Below are 24,328 nucleotides of genomic sequence, written 5' to 3' on the forward strand. Positions count from 1 at the left end.
AGGCCAAATATGTGTGACATTTCTGCGACTTTAGCTTCTAGAGCATTTTTACAACATTATACATAGGTGCTGAATACATAAAAAGCGACTGTTCAGCGACAGACAAGTCGCATCGGCTGAAAGTAGGCCAGAATGTCAGTCCATGTTGGAGCAGGTTTAGATACAGTCTAAAGTATAGATCTCAAAGTCTGTGCACAGAATTTAGCAAGGGCCTCGCACCTTCTGATGCATCAGGTAGGTGCACAATAGCATAGCCTAACCCTCTGTACTTTGGTCTATATTGATGCGGGACATAGACAGCCAGCTGATGACCAATCCATTAGTGCAATGGATGGCTGGAAGCATTTGTCTTTGCCTTTGCAATACCACAGAAGCAATGCATGGTCAATGTACAGCAATGACACACCTGTGTGAACAGCCAGGAGACCCCCCCCCCCCCCCCCATGTTATGTTACATAGTTACATAGTTAGTACGGTCGAAAAAAGACATATGTCCATCAAGTTCAACCAGGGAATTAAGGGGTAGGGGTGTGGCGCGATATTGGGGAAGGGATGAGATTTTATATTTCTTCATAAGCATTAATCTTATTTTGTCAATTAGGAACATTCAGCACCCACCCGCTATCAAGGCAGCTGCCTATCATGTCATGCCCTACCTGCACAGGTGTGCTGGCTACTCAAATGATCCAATTAAGGAGGCCATTTAGTCAGCAGCAGCAGAAGTCCTGTGCCTGGACGCTCCAACAGCGGCCAGACACAAGCAGAAGCAGCAGAAGCAGCAGCAGCAGCACCACCTTTTGTTTTTTGGCTGCAGCAGCAAGGCCCACAGGGCTGGCTAGCTGGCTAGCCAGCAAGCAGGTAGCAATGAAAGTAGGAATCTTTCTTTTTAACCCTGTAAGGGGGTGGTGCACTGTACCCGAAGATACTGCCATATCGGGTCAATGCATAGGGCGACGGAAGCAAGCTTCGAAATCGGCCCCCGTTCTCAAAAATCCATTTAATATATGGTCCCCAGATAGGGGACGTATCAGATATTAAACTGATAAGAACAGATACTACACTTGATCTTAGCCAAAAGGCCGAGAAGCGATAACCGTGAAAGGGGCGGGCCCAACAAGGTCCCCTTCATGGGCACTATCACTGCTTGCTGTCAGGGAGGCTGCCAGACAATTTTCCATGCACACTCTGGGCTGGGGGGCAGTCAACCACCAGTACACACAGCAGAACCTAAACCCATACCATTATTGCTAAGCAGCAAGACAGGGGCCCATTGCACTCCCACGGGGCCTTTTTAAATGCAATCCATAACCCGGATTTGCCAGGAACCCTTCTTACTCCTCCTACTTGCATGTGACACTGGGCTTAGGATCTGCATAGGAAACACACACACAAGCACACACCTACCTTTGTTGCCTGCAGATGCCTCCTTGGCTGTCCCCAAACGGTATCAAACCAACACCCACGGGAAGCTGTAAGCATAGAGGACATGCCTGCACCCCATTGGACTTACCTGTGTGGGTTAAATCCGGGTTATTTGACAACCTATGGCGGTGATGGTTCTGCTCAGGCAGAGCAGTGCTGATGCTCCTCATAAAGCTGTCGCTGCTGTGAAGGTTCTAGGTGACATCACAAATCCCTATGGTTACATACACAACAAAGCTGGGTTGTTGTTGTTTACACTCTGCAAGGCCTGTGGAAGTGAGTGACATCATAGCACTGTAGTTCTGAGGGTTCTAGATGGATGCAACAATCTCCTGTTGCTTCTATGAAGGCCATAATAGACGACATCACCAAACAGCTCCATAGTCACATACACAGCAAAGGAGAGATGTTGTTTACACCTAGTGATGTCAGTGGTATTGAGTGACATCACAGCACAGTGCTAAGGCTCCTGGGCCTGGACACAGCAGCGGCTGCAATATCTCAACGGAGAATACGTTTATATATATGTGTGTGTGTGCGCATATATATATATATATATATATATATATATATATATATATATATATTTCTCCGCCGAAATCACTTTTAAACCCATTTCCACCTTTTTTTCCCTTCTCTTCCTCTTACTTTTTTTTCACGTTTTTTTACGTTTTTCTCCTTTTCGCCTCTTTTCTGGGCGTATTATTCTTCTTTTTCTTCTTTTTTTTCGTCTAATGCATACCCCATCAGTGCAGCAATGCTTATTCAATACCGCCAGCAGATGGAGACACTGGGGGATAATTTTCTAAGGATTTATACTGATTTTTCCTGTCTGAATTTGTCGCACAGAAAGTTGCAGGCCAAATATGTGTGACATTTCTGCGACTTTAGCTTCTAGAGCATTTTTACAACATTATACATAGGTGCTGAATACATAAAAAGCGACTGTTCAGCGACAGACAAGTCGCATCGGCTGAAAGTAGGCCAGAATGTCAGTCCATGTTGGAGCAGGTTTAGATACAGTCTAAAGTATAGATCTCAAAGTCTGTGCACAGAATTTAGCAAGGGCCTCGCACCTTCTGATGCATCAGGTAGGTGCACAATAGCATAGCCTAACCCTCTGTACTTTGGTCTATATTGATGCGGGACATAGACAGCCAGCTGATGACCAATCCATTAGTGCAATGGATGGCTGGAAGCATTTGTCTTTGCCTTTGCAATACCACAGAAGCAATGCATGGTCAATGTACAGCAATGACACACCTGTGTGAACAGCCAGGAGACCCCCCCCCCCATGTTATGTTACATAGTTACATAGTTAGTACGGTCGAAAAAAGACATATGTCCATCAAGTTCAACCAGGGAATTAAGGGGTAGGGGTGTGGCGCGATATTGGGGAAGGGATGAGATTTTATATTTCTTCATAAGCATTAATCTTATTTTGTCAATTAGGAACATTCAGCACCCACCCGCTATCAAGGCAGCTGCCTATCATGTCATGCCCTACCTGCACAGGTGTGCTGGCTACTCAAATGATCCAATTAAGGAGGCCATTTAGTCAGCAGCAGCAGAAGTCCTGTGCCTGGACGCTCCAACAGCGGCCAGACACAAGCAGAAGCAGCAGAAGCAGCAGCAGCAGCACCACCTTTTGTTTTTTGGCTGCAGCAGCAAGGCCCACAGGGCTGGCTAGCTGGCTAGCCAGCAAGCAGGTAGCAATGAAAGTAGGAATCTTTCTTTTTAACCCTGTAAGGGGGTGGTGCACTGTACCCGAAGATACTGCCATATCGGGTCAATGCATAGGGCGACGGAAGCAAGCTTCGAAATCGGCCCCCGTTCTCAAAAATCCATTTAATATATGGTCCCCAGAGAGGGGACGTATCAGATATTAAACTGATAAGAACAGATACTACACTTGATCTTAGCCAAAAGGCCGAGAAGCGATAACCGTGAAAGGGGCGGGCCCAACAAGGTCCCCTTCATGGGCACTATCACTGCTTGCTGTCAGGGAGGCTGCCAGACAATTTTCCATGCACACTCTGGGCTGGGGGGCAGTCAACCACCAGTACACACAGCAGAACCTAAACCCATACCATTATTGCTAAGCAGCAAGACAGGGGCCCATTGCACTCCCACGGGGCCTTTTTAAATGCAATCCATAACCCGGATTTGCCAGGAACCCTTCTTACTCCTCCTACTTGCATGTGACACTGGGCTTAGGATCTGCATAGGAAACACACACACAAGCACACACCTACCTTTGTTGCCTGCAGATGCCTCCTTGGCTGTCCCCAAACGGTATCAAACCAACACCCACGGGAAGCTGTAAGCATAGAGGACATGCCTGCACCCCATTGGACTTACCTGTGTGGGTTAAATCCGGGTTATTTGACAACCTATGGCGGTGATGGTTCTGCTCAGGCAGAGCAGTGCTGATGCTCCTCATAAAGCTGTCGCTGCTGTGAAGGTTCTAGGTGACATCACAAATCCCTATGGTTACATACACAACAAAGCTGGGTTGTTGTTGTTTACACTCTGCAAGGCCTGTGGAAGTGAGTGACATCATAGCACTGTAGTTCTGAGGGTTCTAGATGGATGCAACAATCTCCTGTTGCTTCTATGAAGGCCATAATAGACGACATCACCAAACAGCTCCATAGTCACATACACAGCAAAGGAGAGATGTTGTTTACACCTAGTGATGTCAGTGGTATTGAGTGACATCACAGCACAGTGCACAGTGCTAAGGCTCCTGGGCCTGGACACAGCAGCGGCTGCAATATCTCAACGGAGAATACGTTTATATATATGTGTGTGTGTGCGCGTATATATATATATATATATATATATATATATATATATATATATATATATATATATATATATATATTTCTCCGCCGAAATCACTTTTAAACCCATTTCCACCTTTTTTTCCCTTCTCTTCCTCTTACTTTTTTTTCACGTTTTTTTACGTTTTTCTCCTTTTCGCCTCTTTTCTGGGCGTATTATTCTTCTTTTTCTTCTTTTTTTTCGTCTAATGCATACCCCATCAGTGCAGCAATGCTTATTCAATACCGCCAGCAGATGGAGACACTGGGGGATAATTTTCTAAGGATTTATACTGATTTTTCCTGTCTGAATTTGTCGCACAGAAAGTTGCAGGCCAAATATGTGTGACATTTCTGCGACTTTAGCTTCTAGAGCATTTTTACAACATTATACATAGGTGCTGAATACATAAAAAGCGACTGTTCAGCGACAGACAAGTCGCATCGGCTGAAAGTAGGCCAGAATGTCAGTCCATGTTGGAGCAGGTTTAGATACAGTCTAAAGTATAGATCTCAAAGTCTGTGCACAGAATTTAGCAAGGGCCTCGCACCTTCTGATGCATCAGGTAGGTGCACAATAGCATAGCCTAACCCTCTGTACTTTGGTCTATATTGATGCGGGACATAGACAGCCAGCTGATGACCAATCCATTAGTGCAATGGATGGCTGGAAGCATTTGTCTTTGCCTTTGCAATACCACAGAAGCAATGCATGGTCAATGTACAGCAATGACACACCTGTGTGAACAGCCAGGAGACCCCCCCCCCCCCCCCATGTTATGTTACATAGTTACATAGTTAGTACGGTCGAAAAAAGACATATGTCCATCAAGTTCAACCAGGGAATTAAGGGGTAGGGGTGTGGCGCGATATTGGGGAAGGGATGAGATTTTATATTTCTTCATAAGCATTAATCTTATTTTGTCAATTAGGAACATTCAGCACCCACCCGCTATCAAGGCAGCTGCCTATCATGTCATGCCCTACCTGCACAGGTGTGCTGGCTACTCAAATGATCCAATTAAGGAGGCCATTTAGTCAGCAGCAGCAGAAGTCCTGTGCCTGGACGCTCCAACAGCGGCCAGACACAAGCAGAAGCAGCAGAAGCAGCAGCAGCAGCACCACCTTTTGTTTTTTGGCTGCAGCAGCAAGGCCCACAGGGCTGGCTAGCTGGCTAGCCAGCAAGCAGGTAGCAATGAAAGTAGGAATCTTTCTTTTTAACCCTGTAAGGGGGTGGTGCACTGTACCCGAAGATACTGCCATATCGGGTCAATGCATAGGGCGACGGAAGCAAGCTTCGAAATCGGCCCCCGTTCTCAAAAATCCATTTAATATATGGTCCCCAGATAGGGGACGTATCAGATATTAAACTGATAAGAACAGATACTACACTTGATCTTAGCCAAAAGGCCGAGAAGCGATAACCGTGAAAGGGGCGGGCCCAACAAGGTCCCCTTCATGGGCACTATCACTGCTTGCTGTCAGGGAGGCTGCCAGACAATTTTCCATGCACACTCTGGGCTGGGGGGCAGTCAACCACCAGTACACACAGCAGAACCTAAACCCATACCATTATTGCTAAGCAGCAAGACAGGGGCCCATTGCACTCCCACGGGGCCTTTTTAAATGCAATCCATAACCCAGATTTGCCAGGAACCCTTCTTACTCCTCCTACTTGCATGTGACACTGGGCTTAGGATCTGCATAGGAAACACACACACAAGCACACACCTACCTTTGTTGCCTGCAGATGCCTCCTTGGCTGTCCCCAAACGGTATCAAACCAACACCCACGGGAAGCTGTAAGCATAGAGGACATGCCTGCACCCCATTGGACTTACCTGTGTGGGTTAAATCCGGGTTATTTGACAACCTATGGCGGTGATGGTTCTGCTCAGGCAGAGCAGTGCTGATGCTCCTCATAAAGCTGTCGCTGCTGTGAAGGTTCTAGGTGACATCACAAATCCCTATGGTTACATACACAACAAAGCTGGGTTGTTGTTGTTTACACTCTGCAAGGCCTGTGGAAGTGAGTGACATCATAGCACTGTAGTTCTGAGGGTTCTAGATGGATGCAACAATCTCCTGTTGCTTCTATGAAGGCCATAATAGACGACATCACCAAACAGCTCCATAGTCACATACACAGCAAAGGAGAGATGTTGTTTACACCTAGTGATGTCAGTGGTATTGAGTGACATCACAGCACAGTGCTAAGGCTCCTGGGCCTGGACACAGCAGCGGCTGCAATATCTCAACGGAGAATACGTTTATATATATGTGTGTGTGTGCGCGTATATATATATATATATATATATATATATATATATATATATATATTTCTCCGCCGAAATCACTTTTAAACCCATTTCCACCTTTTTTTCCCTTCTCTTCCTCTTACTTTTTTTTCACGTTTTTTTACGTTTTTCTCCTTTTCGCCTCTTTTCTGGGCGTATTATTCTTCTTTTTCTTCTTTTTTTTCGTCTAATGCATACCCCATCAGTGCAGCAATGCTTATTCAATACCGCCAGCAGATGGAGACACTGGGGGATAATTTTCTAAGGATTTATACTGATTTTTCCTGTCTGAATTTGTCGCACAGAAAGTTGCAGGCCAAATATGTGTGACATTTCTGCGACTTTAGCTTCTAGAGCATTTTTACAACATTATACATAGGTGCTGAATACATAAAAAGCGACTGTTCAGCGACAGACAAGTCGCATCGGCTGAAAGTAGGCCAGAATGTCAGTCCATGTTGGAGCAGGTTTAGATACAGTCTAAAGTATAGATCTCAAAGTCTGTGCACAGAATTTAGCAAGGGCCTCGCACCTTCTGATGCATCAGGTAGGTGCACAATAGCATAGCCTAACCCTCTGTACTTTGGTCTATATTGATGCGGGACATAGACAGCCAGCTGATGACCAATCCATTAGTGCAGTGGATGGCTGGAAGCATTTGTCTTTGCCTTTGCAATACCACAGAAGCAATGCATGGTCAATGTACAGCAATGACACACCTGTGTGAACAGCCAGGAGACCCCCCCCCCCCCCCCATGTTATGTTACATAGTTACATAGTTAGTACGGTCGAAAAAAGACATATGTCCATCAAGTTCAACCAGGGAATTAAGGGGTAGGGGTGTGGCGCGATATTGGGGAAGGGATGAGATTTTATATTTCTTCATAAGCATTAATCTTATTTTGTCAATTAGGAACATTCAGCACCCACCCGCTATCAAGGCAGCTGCCTATCATGTCATGCCCTACCTGCACAGGTGTGCTGGCTACTCAAATGATCCAATTAAGGAGGCCATTTAGTCAGCAGCAGCAGAAGTCCTGTGCCTGGACGCTCCAACAGCGGCCAGACACAAGCAGAAGCAGCAGAAGCAGCAGCAGCAGCACCACCTTTTGTTTTTTGGCTGCAGCAGCAAGGCCCACAGGGCTGGCTAGCTGGCTAGCCAGCAAGCAGGTAGCAATGAAAGTAGGAATCTTTCTTTTTAACCCTGTAAGGGGGTGGTGCACTGTACCCGAAGATACTGCCATATCGGGTCAATGCATAGGGCGACGGAAGCAAGCTTCGAAATCGGCCCCCGTTCTCAAAAATCCATTTAATATATGGTCCCCAGATAGGGGACGTATCAGATATTAAACTGATAAGAACAGATACTACACTTGATCTTAGCCAAAAGGCCGAGAAGCGATAACCGTGAAAGGGGCGGGCCCAACAAGGTCCCCTTCATGGGCACTATCACTGCTTGCTGTCAGGGAGGCTGCCAGACAATTTTCCATGCACACTCTGGGCTGGGGGGCAGTCAACCACCAGTACACACAGCAGAACCTAAACCCATACCATTATTGCTAAGCAGCAAGACAGGGGCCCATTGCACTCCCACGGGGCCTTTTTAAATGCAATCCATAACCCGGATTTGCCAGGAACCCTTCTTACTCCTCCTACTTGCATGTGACACTGGGCTTAGGATCTGCATAGGAAACACACACACAAGCACACACCTACCTTTGTTGCCTGCAGATGCCTCCTTGGCTGTCCCCAAACGGTATCAAACCAACACCCACGGGAAGCTGTAAGCATAGAGGACATGCCTGCACCCCATTGGACTTACCTGTGTGGGTTAAATCCGGGTTATTTGACAACCTATGGCGGTGATGGTTCTGCTCAGGCAGAGCAGTGCTGATGCTCCTCATAAAGCTGTCGCTGCTGTGAAGGTTCTAGGTGACATCACAAATCCCTATGGTTACATACACAACAAAGCTGGGTTGTTGTTGTTTACACTCTGCAAGGCCTGTGGAAGTGAGTGACATCATAGCACTGTAGTTCTGAGGGTTCTAGATGGATGCAACAATCTCCTGTTGCTTCTATGAAGGCCATAATAGACGACATCACCAAACAGCTCCATAGTCACATACACAGCAAAGGAGAGATGTTGTTTACACCTAGTGATGTCAGTGGTATTGAGTGACATCACAGCACAGTGCTAAGGCTCCTGGGCCTGGACACAGCAGCGGCTGCAATATCTCAACGGAGAATACGTTTATATATATGTGTGTGTGTGCGCGTATATATATATATATATATATATATATATATATATATATATATATATATTTCTCCGCCGAAATCACTTTTAAACCCATTTCCACCTTTTTTTCCCTTCTCTTCCTCTTACTTTTTTTTCACGTTTTTTTACGTTTTTCTCCTTTTCGCCTCTTTTCTGGGCGTATTATTCTTCTTTTTCTTCTTTTTTTTCGTCTAATGCATACCCCATCAGTGCAGCAATGCTTATTCAATACCGCCAGCAGATGGAGACACTGGGGGATAATTTTCTAAGGATTTATACTGATTTTTCCTGTCTGAATTTGTCGCACAGAAAGTTGCAGGCCAAATATGTGTGACATTTCTGCGACTTTAGCTTCTAGAGCATTTTTACAACATTATACATAGGTGCTGAATACATAAAAAGCGACTGTTCAGCGACAGACAAGTCGCATCGGCTGAAAGTAGGCCAGAATGTCAGTCCATGTTGGAGCAGGTTTAGATACAGTCTAAAGTATAGATCTCAAAGTCTGTGCACAGAATTTAGCAAGGGCCTCGCACCTTCTGATGCATCAGGTAGGTGCACAATAGCATAGCCTAACCCTCTGTACTTTGGTCTATATTGATGCGGGACATAGACAGCCAGCTGATGACCAATCCATTAGTGCAATGGATGGCTGGAAGCATTTGTCTTTGCCTTTGCAATACCACAGAAGCAATGCATGGTCAATGTACAGCAATGACACACCTGTGTGAACAGCCAGGAGACCCCCCCCCCCCCATGTTATGTTACATAGTTACATAGTTAGTACGGTCGAAAAAAGACATATGTCCATCAAGTTCAACCAGGGAATTAAGGGGTAGGGGTGTGGCGCGATATTGGGGAAGGGATGAGATTTTATATTTCTTCATAAGCATTAATCTTATTTTGTCAATTAGGAACATTCAGCACCCACCCGCTATCAAGGCAGCTGCCTATCATGTCATGCCCTACCTGCACAGGTGTGCTGGCTACTCAAATGATCCAATTAAGGAGGCCATTTAGTCAGCAGCAGCAGAAGTCCTGTGCCTGGACGCTCCAACAGCGGCCAGACACAAGCAGAAGCAGCAGAAGCAGCAGCAGCAGCACCACCTTTTGTTTTTTGGCTGCAGCAGCAAGGCCCACAGGGCTGGCTAGCTGGCTAGCCAGCAAGCAGGTAGCAATGAAAGTAGGAATCTTTCTTTTTAACCCTGTAAGGGGGTGGTGCACTGTACCCGAAGATACTGCCATATCGGGTCAATGCATAGGGCGACGGAAGCAAGCTTCGAAATCGGCCCCCGTTCTCAAAAATCCATTTAATATATGGTCCCCAGATAGGGGACGTATCAGATATTAAACTGATAAGAACAGATACTACACTTGATCTTAGCCAAAAGGCCGAGAAGCGATAACCGTGAAAGGGGCGGGCCCAACAAGGTCCCCTTCATGGGCACTATCACTGCTTGCTGTCAGGGAGGCTGCCAGACAATTTTCCATGCACACTCTGGGCTGGGGGGCAGTCAACCACCAGTACACACAGCAGAACCTAAACCCATACCATTATTGCTAAGCAGCAAGACAGGGGCCCATTGCACTCCCACGGGGCCTTTTTAAATGCAATCCATAACCCGGATTTGCCAGGAACCCTTCTTACTCCTCCTACTTGCATGTGACACTGGGCTTAGGATCTGCATAGGAAACACACACACAAGCACACACCTACCTTTGTTGCCTGCAGATGCCTCCTTGGCTGTCCCCAAACGGTATCAAACCAACACCCACGGGAAGCTGTAAGCATAGAGGACATGCCTGCACCCCATTGGACTTACCTGTGTGGGTTAAATCCGGGTTATTTGACAACCTATGGCGGTGATGGTTCTGCTCAGGCAGAGCAGTGCTGATGCTCCTCATAAAGCTGTCGCTGCTGTGAAGGTTCTAGGTGACATCACAAATCCCTATGGTTACATACACAACAAAGCTGGGTTGTTGTTGTTTACACTCTGCAAGGCCTGTGGAAGTGAGTGACATCATAGCACTGTAGTTCTGAGGGTTCTAGATGGATGCAACAATCTCCTGTTGCTTCTATGAAGGCCATAATAGACGACATCACCAAACAGCTCCATAGTCACATACACAGCAAAGGAGAGATGTTGTTTACACCTAGTGATGTCAGTGGTATTGAGTGACATCACAGCACAGTGCTAAGGCTCCTGGGCCTGGACACAGCAGCGGCTGCAATATCTCAACGGAGAATACGTTTATATATATGTGTGTGTGTGCGCGTATATATATATATATATATATATATATATATATATATATATATATATATTTCTCCGCCGAAATCACTTTTAAACCCATTTCCACCTTTTTTTCCCTTCTCTTCCTCTTACTTTTTTTTCACGTTTTTTTACGTTTTTCTCCTTTTCGCCTCTTTTCTGGGCGTATTATTCTTCTTTTTCTTCTTTTTTTTCGTCTAATGCATACCCCATCAGTGCAGCAATGCTTATTCAATACCGCCAGCAGATGGAGACACTGGGGGATAATTTTCTAAGGATTTATACTGATTTTTCCTGTCTGAATTTGTCGCACAGAAAGTTGCAGGCCAAATATGTGTGACATTTCTGCGACTTTAGCTTCTAGAGCATTTTTACAACATTATACATAGGTGCTGAATACATAAAAAGCGACTGTTCAGCGACAGACAAGTCGCATCGGCTGAAAGTAGGCCAGAATGTCAGTCCATGTTGGAGCAGGTTTAGATACAGTCTAAAGTATAGATCTCAAAGTCTGTGCACAGAATTTAGCAAGGGCCTCGCACCTTCTGATGCATCAGGTAGGTGCACAATAGCATAGCCTAACCCTCTGTACTTTGGTCTATATTGATGCGGGACATAGACAGCCAGCTGATGACCAATCCATTAGTGCAATGGATGGCTGGAAGCATTTGTCTTTGCCTTTGCAATACCACAGAAGCAATGCATGGTCAATGTACAGCAATGACACACCTGTGTGAACAGCCAGGAGACCCCCCCCCCCCCCCCCCCCATGTTATGTTACATAGTTACATAGTTAGTACGGTCGAAAAAAGACATATGTCCATCAAGTTCAACCAGGGAATTAAGGGGTAGGGGTGTGGCGCGATATTGGGGAAGGGATGAGATTTTATATTTCTTCATAAGCATTAATCTTATTTTGTCAATTAGGAACATTCAGCACCCACCCGCTATCAAGGCAGCTGCCTATCATGTCATGCCCTACCTGCACAGGTGTGCTGGCTACTCAAATGATCCAATTAAGGAGGCCATTTAGTCAGCAGCAGCAGAAGTCCTGTGCCTGGACGCTCCAACAGCGGCCAGACACAAGCAGAAGCAGCAGAAGCAGCAGCAGCAGCACCACCTTTTGTTTTTTGGCTGCAGCAGCAAGGCCCACAGGGCTGGCTAGCTGGCTAGCCAGCAAGCAGGTAGCAATGAAAGTAGGAATCTTTCTTTTTAACCCTGTAAGGGGGTGGTGCACTGTACCCGAAGATACTGCCATATCGGGTCAATGCATAGGGCGACGGAAGCAAGCTTCGAAATCGGCCCCCGTTCTCAAAAATCCATTTAATATATGGTCCCCAGATAGGGGACGTATCAGATATTAAACTGATAAGAACAGATACTACACTTGATCTTAGCCAAAAGGCCGAGAAGCGATAACCGTGAAAGGGGCGGGCCCAACAAGGTCCCCTTCATGGGCACTATCACTGCTTGCTGTCAGGGAGGCTGCCAGACAATTTTCCATGCACACTCTGGGCTGGGGGGCAGTCAACCACCAGTACACACAGCAGAACCTAAACCCATACCATTATTGCTAAGCAGCAAGACAGGGGCCCATTGCACTCCCACGGGGCCTTTTTAAATGCAATCCATAACCCGGATTTGCCAGGAACCCTTCTTACTCCTCCTACTTGCATGTGACACTGGGCTTAGGATCTGCATAGGAAACACACACACAAGCACACACCTACCTTTGTTGCCTGCAGATGCCTCCTTGGCTGTCCCCAAACGGTATCAAACCAACACCCACGGGAAGCTGTAAGCATAGAGGACATGCCTGCACCCCATTGGACTTACCTGTGTGGGTTAAATCCGGGTTATTTGACAACCTATGGCGGTGATGGTTCTGCTCAGGCAGAGCAGTGCTGATGCTCCTCATAAAGCTGTCGCTGCTGTGAAGGTTCTAGGTGACATCACAAATCCCTATGGTTACATACACAACAAAGCTGGGTTGTTGTTGTTTACACTCTGCAAGGCCTGTGGAAGTGAGTGACATCATAGCACTGTAGTTCTGAGGGTTCTAGATGGATGCAACAATCTCCTGTTGCTTCTATGAAGGCCATAATAGACGACATCACCAAACAGCTCCATAGTCACATACACAGCAAAGGAGAGATGTTGTTTACACCTAGTGATGTCAGTGGTATTGAGTGACATCACAGCACAGTGCTAAGGCTCCTGGGCCTGGACACAGCAGCGGCTGCAATATCTCAACGGAGAATACGTTTATATATATGTGTGTGTGTGCGCGTATATATATATATATATATATATATATATATATATATATATATATATTTCTCCGCCGAAATCACTTTTAAACCCATTTCCACCTTTTTTTCCCTTCTCTTCCTCTTACTTTTTTTTCACGTTTTTTTACGTTTTTCTCCTTTTCGCCTCTTTTCTGGGCGTATTATTCTTCTTTTTCTTCTTTTTTTTCGTCTAATGCATACCCCATCAGTGCAGCAATGCTTATTCAATACCGCCAGCAGATGGAGACACTGGGGGATAATTTTCTAAGGATTTATACTGATTTTTCCTGTCTGAATTTGTCGCACAGAAAGTTGCAGGCCAAATATGTGTGACATTTCTGCGACTTTAGCTTCTAGAGCATTTTTACAACATTATACATAGGTGCTGAATACATAAAAAGCGACTGTTCAGCGACAGACAAGTCGCATCGGCTGAAAGTAGGCCAGAATGTCAGTCCATGTTGGAGCAGGTTTAGATACAGTCTAAAGTATAGATCTCAAAGTCTGTGCACAGAATTTAGCAAGGGCCTCGCACCTTCTGATGCATCAGGTAGGTGCACAATAGCATAGCCTAACCCTCTGTACTTTGGTCTATATTGATGCGGGACATAGACAGCCAGCTGATGACCAATCCATTAGTGCAATGGATGGCTGGAAGCATTTGTCTTTGCCTTTGCAATACCACAGAAGCAATGCATGGTCAATGTACAGCAATGACACACCTGTGTGAACAGCCAGGAGACCCCCCCCCCCCCCCCATGTTATGTTACATAGTTACATAGTTAGTACGGTCGAAAAAAGACATATGTCCATCAAGTTCAACCAGGGAATTAAGGGGTAGGGGTGTGGCGCGATATTGGGGAAGGGATGAGATTTTATATTTCTTCATAAGCATTAATCTTATTTTGTCAATTAGGAACATTCAGCACCCACCCGCTATCAAGGCAGCTGCCTATCATGTCATGCCCTACCTGCACAGGTGTGCTGGCTACTCAAATGATCCAATTAAGGAGGCCATTTAGTCAGCAGCAGCAGAAGTCCTGTGCCTGGACGCTCCAACAGCGGCCAGACACAAGCAGAAGCAGCAGAAGCAGCAGCAGCAGCACCACCTTTTGTTTTTTGGCTGCAGCAGCAAGGCCCACAGGGCTGGCTAGCTGGCTAGCCAGCAAGCAGGTAGCAATGAAAGTAGGAATCTTTCTTTTTAACCCTGTAAGGGGGTGGTGCACTGTACCCGAAGATACTGCCATATCGGGTCAATGCATAGGGCGACGGAAGCAAGCTTCGAAATCGGCCCCCGTTCTCAAAAATCCATTTAATATATGGTCCCCAGATAGGGGACGTATCAGATATTAAACTGATAAGAACAGATTTTTTTTTTTTTTTTTTTAAAGCCGAGGAACGTGCTTTCGATTCACCCAAAGTGCAAGAAAAAGTGCAAACGTGTTACACTAAAAAAACGTGCACAAAGGATGCGGTCTATCGCAAGCCCTTCTCCGATAGGAGAGAGGCCCCCCAACAAACCTTACCCTTCGCCTCCGGACCAAAAGGTACCTGCGAGGTTCCAGGTTCGATGTCCCTTTTCGCCGAAGCTACTAGGGGACCACAAATGCTCCCGGCATCCCCCTTGGCGCTAGCCAAGGTATCTGCCCGCAGAGCCGATTACGGTAGGTACCCTGCCAAAGCAGGAGTACCCGGGGTTTTTGCAGGGAGGTGCGGAACCTAATGGCCACACACACCTCCCCTAGACCGCCAGGAGGGACACCCAGAAGGGCTACCGCATCCTGACAAATCCTGTGAACACACAACACGCAAAAAGTGACACAGTGAGACAAAAAAGAAATAAATAAGTGAATGTGTGCAGATATACTGCCCGGACATCCGGCCGGATCTATAAAAATTTCTCTGATCCTAGCCAGAAGGCCGGGAATCAAGAGGTGAGTGCCACAAGGTGAAGAGATTATGGTGCCCGTGCTTCAACCCAGTGAGTCTATTCTCCCAGTGAGTTTCGGCACCTCGGGGTCACCACTCCCCGAGGCACAAAAGTACCTCGGCTCTAGACCCTCTCAGCCTCATGGCGAGACCCGGAGGGAACAGGTCACATCGGGGCAGCCGTCGAGCTGATTCCTCAGAACCAGCCCCGGAAAGCCCTGGTACACCTGCATCCTCCATGCAGCACCCATCCCCACCAGCATGAAAACTGATAAGAACAGATTTTTTTTTTTTTTTTTATCTAAAGCCGAGGAACGTGCTTTCGATTCACCCAAAGTGCAAGAAAAAGTGCAAACGTGTTACACTAAAAAAAACGTGCACAAAGGATGCGGTCTATCGCAAGCCCTTCTCCGATAGGAGAGAGGCCCCCCAACAAACCTTACCCTTCGCCTCCGGACCAAAAGGTACCTGCGAGGTTCCAGGTTCGATGTCCCTTTTCGCCGAAGCTACTAGGAGACCACAAATGCTCCCGGCATCCCCCTTGGCGTTAGCCAAGGTATCTGCCCGCAGAGCCGATTACGGTAGGTACCCTGCGAAGCAGGAGTACCCGGGGTGTTTGCAGGGAGGTGCGGAACCTAATGGCCACACACACCTCCCCTAGACCGCCAGGAGGGACACCCAGAAGGGCTACCGCATCCTGACAAATCCTGTGAACACACAACACGCAAAAAGTGACACAGTGAGACAAAAAATAAATAAATAAGTGAATGTGTGCAGATATACTGCCCGGACATCCGGCCGGATCTATAAAAATTTCTCTGATCCTAGCCAGAAGGCCGGGAATCAAGAGGTGAGTGCCACAAGGTGAAGAGATTATGGTGCCCGTGCTTCAACTCAGTGAGCCTATTCTCCCAGTGAGTTTCGGCACCTCGGGGTCACCACTCCCCGAGGCACAAAAGTACCTCGGCTCTAGACCCTCTCAGCCTCATGGCGAGACCCGGAGGGAACAGGTCACATCGGGGCAGCCGTCGAGCTGATTCCTCAGAACCAGCCCCGGAAAGCCCTGGTACACCTGCATCCTCCATGCAGCACCCATCCCCACCAGCATGAAAACTGATAAGAACAGATACTACACTTGATCTTAGCCAAAAGGCCGAGAAGCGATAACCGTGAAAGGGGCGGGCCCAACAAGGTCCCCTTCATGGGCACTATCACTGCTTGCTGTCAGGGAGGCTGCCAGACAATTTTCCATGCACACTCTGGGCTGGGGGGCAGTCAACCACCAGTACACACAGCAGAACCTAAACCCATACCATTATTGCTAAGCAGCAAGACAGGGGCCCATTGCACTCCCACGGGGCCTTTTTAAATGCAATCCATAACCCGGATTTGCCAGGAACCCTTCTTACTCCTCCTACTTGCATGTGACACTGGGCTTAGGATCTGCATAGGAAACACACACACAAGCACACACCTACCTTTGTTGCCTGCAGATGCCTCCTTGGCTGTCCCCAAACGGTATCAAACCAACACCCACGGGAAGCTGTAAGCATAGAGGACATGCCTGCACCCCATTGGACTTACCTGTGTGGGTTAAATCCGGGTTATTTGACAACCTATGGCGGTGATGGTTCTGCTCAGACAGAGCAGTGCTGATGCTCCTCATAAAGCTGTCGCTGCTGTGAAGGTTCTAGGTGACATCACAAATCCCTATGGTTACATACACAACAAAGCTGGGTTGTTGTTGTTTACACTCTGCAAGGCCTGTGGAAGTGAGTGACATCATAGCACTGTAGTTCTGAGGGTTCTAGATGGATGCAACAATCTCCTGTTGCTTCTATGAAGGCCATAATAGACGACATCACCAAACAGCTCCATAGTCACATACACAGCAAAGGAGAGATGTTGTTTACACCTAGTGATGTCAGTGGTATTGAGTGACATCACAGCACAGTGCTAAGGCTCCTGGGCCTGGACACAGCAGCGGCTGCAATATCTCAACGGAGAATACGTTTATATCTATGTGTGTGTGTGCGCATATATATATATATATATATATATATATATATATATATATATATATATATTTCTCCGCCGAAATCACTTTTAAACCCATTTCCACCTTTTTTTCCCTTCTCCTCCTCTTACTTTTTTTTCACGTTTTTTTACGTTTTTCTCCTTTTCGCCTCTTTTCTGGGCGTATTATTCTTCTTTTTCTTCTTTTTTTTCGTCTAATGCATACCCCATCAGTGCAGCAATGCTTATTCAATACCGCCAGCAGATGGAGACACTGGGGGATAATTTTCTAAGGATTTATACTGATTTTTCCTGTCTGAATTTGTCGCACAGAAAGTTGCAGGCCAAATATGTGTGACATTTCTGCGACTTTAGCTTCTAGAGCATTTTTACAACATTATACATAGGTGCTGAATACATAAAAAGCGACTGTTCAGCGACAGACAAGTCGCATCGGCTGAAAGTAGGCCAGAATGTCAGTCCATGTTGGAGCAGGTTTAGATACAGTCTAAAGCATAGATCTCAAAGTCTGTGCACAGAATTTAGCAAGGGCCTCGCACCTTCTGATGCATCAGGTAGGTGCACAATAGCATAGCCTAACCCTCTGTACTTTGGTCTATATTGATGCGGGACATAGACAGCCAGCTGATGACCAATCCATTAGTGCAATGGATGGCTGGAAGCATTTGTCTTTGCCTTTGCAATACCACAGAAGCAATGCATGGTCAATGTACAGCAATGACACACCTGTGTGAACAGCCAGGAGACCCCCCCCCATGTTATGTTACATAGTTACATAGTTAGTACGGTCGAAAAAAGACATATGTCCATCACGTTCAACCAGGGAATTAAGGGGTAGGGGTGTGGCGCGATATTGGGGAAGGGATGAGATTTTATATTTCTTCATAAGCATTAATCTTATTTTGTCAATTAGGAACATTCAGCACCCACCCGCTATCAAGGCAGCTGCCTATCATGTCATGCCCTACCTGCACAGGTGTGCTGGCTACTCAAATGATCCAATTAAGGAGGCCATTTAGTCAGCAGCAGCAGAAGTCCTGTGCCTGGACGCTCCAACAGGGGCCAGACACAAGCAGAAGCAGAAGCAGCAGAAGCAGCAGCAGCACCACCTTTTGTTTTTTGGCTGCAGCAGCAGCAAGGCCCACAGGGCTGGCTAGCTGGCTAGCCAGCAAGCAGGTAGCAATGAAAGTAGGAATCTTTCTTTTTAACCCTGTAAGGGGGTGGTGCACTGTACCCGAAGATACTGCCATATCGGGTCAATGCATAGGGCGACGGAAGCAAGCTTCGAAATCGGCCCCCGTTCTCAAAAATCCATTTAATATATGGTCCCCAGATAGGGGACGTATCAGATATTAAACTGATAAGAACAGATACTACACTTGATCTTAGCCAAAAGGCCGAGAAGCGATAACCGTGAAAGGGGCGGGCCCAACAAGGTCCCCTTCATGGGCACTATCACTGCTTGCTGTCAGGGAGGCTGCCAGACAATTTTCCATGCACACTCTGGGCTGGGGGGCAGTCAACCACCAGTACACACAGCAGAACCTAAACCCATACCATTATTGCTAAGCAGCAAGACAGGGGCCCATTGCACTCCCACGGGGCCTTTTTAAATGCAATCCATAACCCGGATTTGCCAGGAACCCTTCTTACTCCTCCTACTTGCATGTGACACTGGGCTTAGGATCTGCATAGGAAACACACACACAAGCACACACCTACCTTTGTTGCCTGCAGATGCCTCCTTGGCTGTCCCCAAACGGTATCAAACCAACACCCACGGGAAGCTGTAAGCATAGAGGACATGCCTGCACCCCATTGGACTTACCTGTGTGGGTTAAATCCGGGTTATTTGACAACCTATGGCGGTGATGGTTCTGCTCAGGCAGAGCAGTGCTGATGCTCCTCATAAAGCTGTCGCTGCTGTGAAGGTTCTAGGTGACATCACAAATCCCTTTGGTTACATACACAACAAAGCTGGGTTGTTGTTGTTTACACTCTGCAAGGCCTGTGGAAGTGAGTGACATCATAGCACTGTAGTTCTGAGGGTTCAAGATGGATGCAACAATCTCCTGTTGCTTCTATGAAGGCCGTAATAGACGACATCACCAAACAGCTCCATAGTCACATACACAGCAAAGGAGAGATGTTGTTTACACCTAGTGATGTCAGTGGTATTGAGTGACATCACAGCACAGTGCTAAGGCTCCTGGGCCTGGACACAGCAGCGGCTGCAATATCTCAACGGAGAATACGTTTATATCTATGTGTGTGTGTGCGCATATATATATATATATATATATATATATATATATATATATATATATATATATTTCTCCGCCGAAATCACTTTTAAACCCATTTCCACCTTTTTTTCCCTTCTCCTCCTCTTACTTTTTTTTCACGTTTTTTTACGTTTTTCTCCTTTTCGCCTCTTTTCTGGGCGTATTATTCTTCTTTTTCTTCTTTTTTTTCGTCTAATGCATACCCCATCAGTGCAGCAATGCTTATTCAATACCGCCAGCAGATGGAGACACTGGGGGATAATTTTCTAAGGATTTATACTGATTTTTCCTGTCTGAATTTGTCGCACAGAAAGTTGCAGGCCAAATATGTGTGACATTTCTGCGACTTTAGCTTCTAGAGCATTTTTACAACATTATACATAGGTGCTGAATACATAAAAAGCGACTGTTCAGCGACAGACAAGTCGCATCGGCTGAAAGTAGGCCAGAATGTCAGTCCATGTTGGAGCAGGTTTAGATACAGTCTAAAGCATAGATCTCAAAGTCTGTGCACAGAATTTAGCAAGGGCCTCGCACCTTCTGATGCATCAGGTAGGTGCACAATAGCATAGCCTAACCCTCTGTACTTTGGTCTATATTGATGCGGGACATAGACAGCCAGCTGATGACCAATCCATTAGTGCAATGGATGGCTGGAAGCATTTGTCTTTGCCTTTGCAATACCACAGAAGCAATGCATGGTCAATGTACAGCAATGACACACCTGTGTGAACAGCCAGGAGACCCCCCCCCCCATGTTATGTTACATAGTTACATAGTTAGTACGGTCGAAAAAAGACATATGTCCATCACGTTCAACCAGGGAATTAAGGGGTAGGGGTGTGGCGCGATATTGGGGAAGGGATGAGATTTTATATTTCTTCATAAGCATTAATCTTATTTTGTCAATTAGGAACATTCAGCACCCACCCGCTATCAAGGCAGCTGCCTATCATGTCATGCCCTACCTGCACAGGTGTGCTGGCTACTCAAATGATCCAATTAAGGAGGCCATTTAGTCAGCAGCAGCAGAAGTCCTGTGCCTGGACGCTCCAACAGGGGCCAGACACAAGCAGAAGCAGAAGCAGCAGAAGCAGCAGCAGCACCACCTTTTGTTTTTTGGCTGCAGCAGCAGCAAGGCCCACAGGGCTGGCTAGCTGGCTAGCCAGCAAGCAGGTAGCAATGAAAGTAGGAATCTTTCTTTTTAACCCTGTAAGGGGGTGGTGCACTGTACCCGAAGATACTGCCATATCGGGTCAATGCATAGGGCGACGGAAGCAAGCTTCGAAATCGGCCCCCGTTCTCAAAAATCCATTTAATATATGGTCCCCAGATAGGGGACGTATCAGATATTAAACTGATAAGAACAGATACTACACTTGATCTTAGCCAAAAGGCCGAGAAGCGATAACCGTGAAAGGGGCGGGCCCAACAAGGTCCCCTTCATGGGCACTATCACTGCTTGCTGTCAGGGAGGCTGCCAGACAATTTTCCATGCACACTCTGGGCTGGGGGGCAGTCAACCACCAGTACACACAGCAGAACCTAAACCCATACCATTATTGCTAAGCAGCAAGACAGGGGCCCATTGCACTCCCACGGGGCCTTTTTAAATGCAATCCATAACCCGGATTTGCCAGGAACCCTTCTTACTCCTCCTACTTGCATGTGACACTGGGCTTAGGATCTGCATAGGAAACACACACACAAGCACACACCTACCTTTGTTGCCTGCAGATGCCTCCTTGGCTGTCCCCAAACGGTATCAAACCAACACCCACGGGAAGCTGTAAGCATAGAGGACATGCCTGCACCCCATTGGACTTACCTGTGTGGGTTAAATCCGGGTTATTTGACAACCTATGGCGGTGATGGTTCTGCTCAGGCAGAGCAGTGCTGATGCTCCTCATAAAGCTGTCGCTGCTGTGAAGGTTCTAGGTGACATCACAAATCCCTTTGGTTACATACACAACAAAGCTGGGTTGTTGTTGTTTACACTCTGCAAGGCCTGTGGAAGTGAGTGACATCATAGCACTGTAGTTCTGAGGGTTCAAGATGGATGCAACAATCTCCTGTTGCTTCTATGAAGGCCGTAATAGACGACATCACCAAACAGCTCCATAGTCACATACACAGCAAAGGAGAGATGTTGTTTACACCTAGTGATGTCAGTGGTATTGAGTGACATCACAGCACAGTGCTAAGGCTCCTGGGCCTGGACACAGCAGCGGCTGCAATATCTCAACGGAGAATACGTTTATATCTATGTGTGTGTGTGCGCATATATATATATATATATATATATATATATATATATATATATATATATTTCTCCGCCGAAATCACTTTTAAACCCATTTCCACCTTTTTTTCCCTTCTCCTCCTCTTACTTTTTTTTCACGTTTTTTTACGTTTTTCTCCTTTTCGCCTCTTTTCTGGGCGTATTATTCTTCTTTTTCTTCTTTTTTTTCGTCTAATGCATACCCCATCAGTGCAGCAATGCTTATTCAATACCGCCAGCAGATGGAGACACTGGGGGATAATTTTCTAAGGATTTATACTGATTTTTCCTGTCTGAATTTGTCGCACAGAAAGTTGCAGGCCAAATATGTGTGACATTTCTGCGACTTTAGCTTCTAGAGCATTTTTACAACATTATACATAGGTGCTGAATACATAAAAAGCGACTGTTCAGCGACAGACAAGTCGCATCGGCTGAAAGTAGGCCAGAATGTCAGTCCATGTTGGAGCAGGTTTAGATACAGTCTAAAGCATAGATCTCAAAGTCTGTGCACAGAATTTAGCAAGGGCCTCGCACCTTCTGATGCATCAGGTAGGTGCACAATAGCATAGCCTAACCCTCTGTACTTTGGTCTATATTGATGCGGGACATAGACAGCCAGCTGATGACCAATCCATTAGTGCAATGGATGGCTGGAAGCATTTGTCTTTGCCTTTGCAATACCACAGAAGCAATGCATGGTCAATGTACAGCAATGACACACCTGTGTGAACAGCCAGGAGACCCCCCCCCCATGTTATGTTACATAGTTACATAGTTAGTACGGTCGAAAAAAGACATATGTCCATCACGTTCAACCAGGGAATTAAGGGGTAGGGGTGTGGCGCGATATTGGGGAAGGGATGAGATTTTATATTTCTTCATAAGCATTAATCTTATTTTGTCAATTAGGAACATTCAGCACCCACCCGCTATCAAGGCAGCTGCCTATCATGTCATGCCCTACCTGCACAGGTGTGCTGGCTACTCAAATGATCCAATTAAGGAGGCCATTTAGTCAGCAGCAGCAGAAGTCCTGTGCCTGGACGCTCCAACAGGGGCCAGACACAAGCAGAAGCAGAAGCAGCAGAAGCAGCAGCAGCAGAAGCAGCAGCAGCACCACCTTTTGTTTTTTGGCTGCAGCAGCAGCAGCAAGGCCCACAGGGCTGGCTAGCTGGCTAGCCAGCAAGCAGGTAGCAATGAAAGTAGGAATCTTTCTTTTTAACCCTGTAAGGGGGTGGTGCACTGTACCCGAAGATACTGCCATATCGGGTCAATGCATAGGGCGACGGAAGCAAGCTTCGAAATCGGCCCCCGTTCTCAAAAATCCATTTAATATATGGTCCCCAGATAGGGGACGTATCAGATATTAAACTGATAAGAACAGATACTACACTTGATCTTAGCCAAAAGGCCGAGAAGCGATAACCGTGAAAGGGGCGGGCCCAACAAGGTCCCCTTCATGGGCACTATCACTGCTTGCTGTCAGGGAGGCTGCCAGACAATTTTCCATGCACACTCTGGGCTGGGGGGCAGTCAACCACCAGTACACACAGCAGAACCTAAACCCATACCATTATTGCTAAGCAGCAAGACAGGGGCCCATTGCACTCCCACGGGGCCTTTTTAAATGCAATCCATAACCCGGATTTGCCAGGAACCCTTCTTACTCCTCCTACTTGCATGTGACACTGGGCTTAGGATCTGCATAGGAAACACACACACAAGCACACACCTACCTTTGTTGCCTGCAGATGCCTCCTTGGCTGTCCCCAAACGGTATCAAACCAACACCCACGGGAAGCTGTAAGCATAGAGGACATGCCTGCACCCCATTGGACTTACCTGTGTGGGTTAAATCCGGGTTATTTGACAACCTATGGCGGTGATGGTTCTGCTCAGGCAGAGCAGTGCTGATGCTCCTCATAAAGCTGTCGCTGCTGTGAAGGTTCTAGGTGACATCACAAATCCCTTTGGTTACATACACAACAAAGCTGGGTTGTTGTTGTTTACACTCTGCAAGGCCTGTGGAAGTGAGTGACATCATAGCACTGTAGTTCTGAGGGTTCTAGATGGATGCAACAATCTCCTGTTGCTTCTATGAAGGCCGTAATAGACGACATCACCAAACAGCTCCATAGTCACATACACAGCAAAGGAGAGATGTTGTTTACACCTAGTGATGTCAGTGGTATTGAGTGACATCACAGCACAGTGCTAAGGCTCCTGGGCCTGGACACAGCAGCGGCTGCAATATCTCAACGGAGAATACGTTTATATCTATGTGTGTGTGTGCGCATATATATATATATATATATATATATATATATATATATATATATATTTCTCCGCCGAAATCACTTTTAAACCCATTTCCACCTTTTTTTCCCTTCTCCTCCTCTTACTTTTT

General features: G+C 46.5%; 9 non-coding genes and 2 pseudogenes across 9 annotated transcripts; all 11 read right to left on the reverse strand.

The window, feature by feature from the left end:
- Positions 1-900: 900 nt before the first annotated feature.
- On the reverse strand, positions 901-1,091 carry LOC130299276 (U2 spliceosomal RNA). The gene has a single exon (XR_008850447.1). It is a non-coding gene; the product is annotated as a U2 spliceosomal RNA (small nuclear RNA).
- A 2,082-nt stretch (positions 1,092-3,173) lies between these two features.
- Positions 3,174-3,364, reverse strand: LOC130299318 (U2 spliceosomal RNA). The gene has a single exon (XR_008850487.1). It is a non-coding gene; the product is annotated as a U2 spliceosomal RNA (small nuclear RNA).
- Positions 3,365-5,478: 2,114 nt separating this feature from the next.
- LOC130299277 (U2 spliceosomal RNA) lies at positions 5,479-5,669 on the reverse strand. The gene has a single exon (XR_008850448.1). It is a non-coding gene; the product is annotated as a U2 spliceosomal RNA (small nuclear RNA).
- Positions 5,670-7,756: 2,087 nt separating this feature from the next.
- LOC130299279 (U2 spliceosomal RNA) lies at positions 7,757-7,947 on the reverse strand. The gene has a single exon (XR_008850449.1). It is a non-coding gene; the product is annotated as a U2 spliceosomal RNA (small nuclear RNA).
- Positions 7,948-10,035: 2,088 nt separating this feature from the next.
- LOC130299281 (U2 spliceosomal RNA) lies at positions 10,036-10,226 on the reverse strand. The gene has a single exon (XR_008850451.1). It is a non-coding gene; the product is annotated as a U2 spliceosomal RNA (small nuclear RNA).
- A 2,095-nt stretch (positions 10,227-12,321) lies between these two features.
- LOC130299282 (U2 spliceosomal RNA) lies at positions 12,322-12,512 on the reverse strand. The gene has a single exon (XR_008850452.1). It is a non-coding gene; the product is annotated as a U2 spliceosomal RNA (small nuclear RNA).
- A 2,089-nt stretch (positions 12,513-14,601) lies between these two features.
- Positions 14,602-14,782, reverse strand: LOC130299262 (U2 spliceosomal RNA; annotated as a pseudogene).
- A 1,538-nt stretch (positions 14,783-16,320) lies between these two features.
- LOC130299265 (U2 spliceosomal RNA) lies at positions 16,321-16,480 on the reverse strand (annotated as a pseudogene).
- Positions 16,481-18,570: 2,090 nt separating this feature from the next.
- On the reverse strand, positions 18,571-18,761 carry LOC130299283 (U2 spliceosomal RNA). Its single transcript, XR_008850453.1, has one exon. It is a non-coding gene; the product is annotated as a U2 spliceosomal RNA (small nuclear RNA).
- A 2,094-nt stretch (positions 18,762-20,855) lies between these two features.
- On the reverse strand, positions 20,856-21,046 carry LOC130299284 (U2 spliceosomal RNA). The gene has a single exon (XR_008850454.1). It is a non-coding gene; the product is annotated as a U2 spliceosomal RNA (small nuclear RNA).
- Positions 21,047-23,153: 2,107 nt separating this feature from the next.
- On the reverse strand, positions 23,154-23,344 carry LOC130299285 (U2 spliceosomal RNA). Its single transcript, XR_008850455.1, has one exon. It is a non-coding gene; the product is annotated as a U2 spliceosomal RNA (small nuclear RNA).
- Positions 23,345-24,328: the final 984 nt, after the last annotated feature.

This window comes from Hyla sarda, unplaced genomic scaffold, assembly GCF_029499605.1.
Source record: "Hyla sarda isolate aHylSar1 unplaced genomic scaffold, aHylSar1.hap1 scaffold_1045, whole genome shotgun sequence".
NCBI classification, from domain to species: Eukaryota; Metazoa; Chordata; class Amphibia; order Anura; family Hylidae; genus Hyla; species Hyla sarda.